We start from the raw sequence: 3,804 nt of genomic DNA, 5'->3' as shown, positions 1-3,804 counted from the left end.
TTTAGGACAATATGTTTATTCCACAGAAGTTTGAATATCTTAAAATATTCCACCTTTCTGCTCACTAGTTAAAACCTGAATTTTCTGTAAGGCCTACGATATGTTATTTATAAAAGCACAAATTTCCCTAAGGTCTTAACTTAGTTGAGAGCACTTACACTTTTAAAATAAAATTTTTGAGTTACTTCAGCATCTGGAAGTGGTTACTGTGTGGGTTGTTGCAGCACTCAGTCAAGATGCTGGAGAAGACCCAGATCCAGAACCAGCCCATGGAGGAGGAGGAGGTAGAGACCTTCATCTGCCAGGCAGAAATTTCACAGTTGACATCCCTGATCATCAATACCTTTTATTCAAACAAAGAGATCTTCCTGAGGGAGGTGATTTCCAATTTATCCAATGTTTTGGACAAAATAAGATATGAAAGCCTGACAGATCCTAGGAAGCTTGACTCTGGCAAGGAGCTGCATATTATCCTCATTCCGAACAAGCAAGATCTCACCCACACCATTGTGGATACTGAGATTGGAATGACTGAGGATGACCTGATCAATAACCTTGGCACCATAGCCAAGTTGGGGACCAAGGCATTCATGGAGGCTTTGCAGGCAGGTGCTGACATCTCCATGATTGGCCAATTTGGTTTGGGTTTCTACTCTGTCTACCTGGTTGCTGAGAAAGTGACTGTAATCACCAAGCATAATGATGATGAGCAGTAGGCCTGGGAGTCCTCAGCAGGAGGGTCCTTCACTATGAGGAGCTATGTGGGTGAGTCTATAGGCCTGGGAACAAAGGTTATCTTACATCTGAAAGAAGACCAAACTTGGAAGAAAAAAAATATAAAAGAGATTGTGAAGAAGAATTCAAATTTCATTGATTATCCCATTATTCTTATTGTGGAGAAGGAGCAAGATAAAGAAGTAAGTGATGATGAGGCTGAAAAAAAGGAAGACAAAGAAAAGGAACCTGATAACAAGCCCAAAATAGAAGATGTTGGTTCTGATGAAGAGAAGGAAAAGAAGGATGCTGAGAAGAAGAAGAAAAAGAAGAAGAAGAAGAAGAAGAAGAAGAAGAAGAAGAAGAAGAAGAAGAAGAAGAAGAAGAAGAAGAAGAAGAAGAAGAAGAAGAAAGAAGAAGAAAGAAGAAGAAGAAGAGAAAGGGGAAGAGAAAAGGGAAGGGGAAGAAGAAGAAGAGGAAGAGGAGGAAGAGGAAGAGGAAGAAAATTAAAGAGAAGTATATCAACCAAGAAGAACTGGACAAAATGAAGTGCATCTAGACAAGAAACCCTGACAATATTACTAATGAGGAGTACGGGGAGTCCTACAAGAGCCTGACCAATGACTGGGAGGATCACCTGGCAGCAAAGCATTTTTCCTTTGAAGGACAGTTGAAATTCAGGGCTCTTCTTTTTGTCTCACAACAAGCTCCTTTCGACCTATTTGAAAACAAGAAGAACAGCATCAAGTTGTATGTCTGCAGAGTTTTCATCATGGATAACTGTAAGGAGCTGATCCCCAAGTACCTGAGTTTCATCAGAAGGGTGGCGGATTCTGAGGATCTCCTTCTAAATATTTCTAGGGAAATGTTAAACAGAGCAAAATTTTAAAATTCATTGGAAAGAATTTGGTTTAAAAAAAAAGTACTTAGACTTGTTCTCTGAACTGGCAGAGAATAAGGAAAACTATAAGAAGTACTATGACCAGTTTTCTAATAACATAATGCTTGGGTACATGAAGAATGGGAAGAAGTTTTCAGAACTGCTACACTACTACACGTCAGCTTCTGGGGATGGGATGGTTTCTCTCAATGACTATTGCACCAGGATGAAAGAGAACCAGAAGCACATCTATTACATCACATGTGAAACCAAGGACCAGGTAACTAACTCAGCCTTTGTGGAATGGCTCTGGAAACAAAGCTTAGAAGTGATCTACATGATTGAGCCCATTGATGAGTACTGTGTTCAGCAGCTGAAGGAATTTAGGGGGAAGACTTTAATGTCAGTTACCAAAGAGGGCTTGGAACTTCCAAAAGATGAAGAGAAGAAAAAAAAGAAAGAAAACAGAAGAGAAAAAGACAAAATTTGAAAACCAGGGGCCGGGGAGAATAAGTACTTACCTGGCAAGCACAGGGTCCTGAGTTCAATCGCTGGTACTGAAAAACAAAAAACAAAAAACAAAAAACCTGTGCAAGATCATGAAAGGCATCTTGGAGAAAAGGGTCAAAAAGGTGCTCATGTTGAACTGATTAGTTATGTCCCATGCTGTATTGTCACAAGCACATATGGCTGGATGGCGAACATGGAAAGAATCATGAAAGACCAAGCCCTAAGAGACAACTGCATGATGGGTTACATGGCGGCAAAGAAGCACCTGGAGATAAACCCTGACCACTTCATTATTGAGACCTTGAGGCAAAAGGCTGAGGCCAATACGAATGACAAGTTTGTGAAGGATCTGGTCATCTTGCTGTATGAAACTGCACTGCTGTCCTCTGGCTTCAGCCTGGAAACCCGCAGACACACAAGAGCAGGATTTACAAGATGATCAAGCTGGGTCTAGGTATTGGTGAGGACGACCCCACCTCTGACGACATCGCTGCTGCTGTCAACGAGGAGATGCCACCCCTTGAAGGAGATGACGACATGTCGAGCTTGGAAGAAGTCCACTGAGGTTGGCCCAAAGAACCACTAGTGTGTGCTCAGTGCTTCAGTCTTCATTTCCTCTGATAATATATATTTTTGAGGATTTTTTTTGTCAAGTCTATATGGCATGATTACTGCTTTTAAGGGGAAGATAAGATTTCTTTCTACTTTTAAGTAATACTGTGATATTTTAGCCACTAAAGCAGAACTAGCTGTGCTTTCTCTAGTTTCACCTTGGTTTATTTTAATAGGTTGAGATGTTTGTGGTAAGATGTAATATAACTTTTAACTTTGTGAGGTTTGAAGTACTTAGTTACTGAGCCAGATTCCTTAGTAGACCAAATCTTGTGTCTCTGAAGTGTTGAGATTCCTTGATGTTTAAAGGAATATGATCTTTTTTTAAACTTTCCCCAGTAGTTTCAAATCCACAGGTCCTAGGCTTCTAGAAGTAAGATATACTGAAAACTTGATGTCAGGAGTTACACGGGCTTGTTTTCCAAAGAAAAGTACTGTTTTGAGGGAGAAACAACTTCCTAGAGGCATCGCAGGGCTGTTTCAAAAATTATTTGAAACAAGGCCTGTGAAGTGGAGTGCCCAGGTCACATTTTGTTTTAAGGGGTAATAAATACAGCTGTGTTTAAAATAAAATAAAATAAAATAAAATTTTTATTCCATTGTTGGTTTTAAATCGCTTTTCTGAAGGATCCTTCTAAGATGATATAAATCAGATTAATCTATAAAGTTTATAAATATGCACAATCTTGAATTCAGCCTAACAATCTTGTGCAGGTAGATATAGAACATCTTTAGTTTTAACACAAATTTTGGGTAATTCTTTTGCCTAATAGTAATAATAGAGAACTACTGGCTTATAAATTACTGTCTATGTGTATGTATGGAAATCCCCTGATTTATCTGTAGTATGAGAGAGTTAACAGTAATCCTGGCAACAGTTTATACCATAATCAGTCATAACACACTAAGAACATGCATCCTACGTATTTAACTCACCCTTGGCCTGGGGTGAGTGTGTATCCTCTGATATAGTAAGAATAGCTTCTGTGCAGAACAAAAAGGTTCTCAGTAACACTGGGTGGTAGATGATCTTCCAGTATAGCATATTAATTTTTGGAGGAAACCCATAAATAAGGGCAGAGACTTGA

General features: G+C 39.3%; 1 pseudogene; it reads left to right on the top strand.

Moving 5' to 3' along the window:
- The first annotated feature begins 236 nt into the window (after window positions 1–236).
- Window positions 237–2,668, top strand: LOC101578346 (annotated as a pseudogene).
- The last annotated feature ends 1,136 nt before the right edge of the window (window positions 2,669–3,804 follow it).

Source organism: Octodon degus, unplaced genomic scaffold (genome assembly GCF_000260255.1).
Source record: "Octodon degus isolate 3935 unplaced genomic scaffold, OctDeg1.0 scaffold00218, whole genome shotgun sequence".
In the NCBI taxonomy this organism is placed as follows: Eukaryota; Metazoa; Chordata; class Mammalia; order Rodentia; family Octodontidae; genus Octodon; species Octodon degus.
This window is presented reverse-complemented; position numbering and strand designations above follow the sequence as displayed.